Source organism: Nematolebias whitei, chromosome 3 (assembly GCF_014905685.2).
Source record: "Nematolebias whitei isolate Nwh7 chromosome 3, NemWhi1, whole genome shotgun sequence".
Lineage (NCBI taxonomy): Eukaryota > Metazoa > Chordata > Actinopteri > Cyprinodontiformes > Rivulidae > Nematolebias > Nematolebias whitei.
The window spans coordinates 4939688-4939914 of NC_056500.1; positions in this window are offsets into that span (position 1 = coordinate 4939688).

A 227-nucleotide genomic window follows, 5' to 3' on the forward strand; every position below is an offset into this window, starting at 1 on the left:
GTGAGGTCCAGGCAGCATCCATACCAGGCGTCTGAATCACCACAACTGGCTCCTCTCAATGTGGAGGAGCAGCGGTTCTACTCCCAAGTCTCTTCCAGATAAATTAATTCCTCACCCTAAGGGAGAGTCCAGCTATCCTTCAGAGGAAACTCATTTCAGCCTCCTGTATCCATGATCTCATTCTTTCAGTCACTACCATACGTTTGTGGCCATAGGTGAGGGTAAGA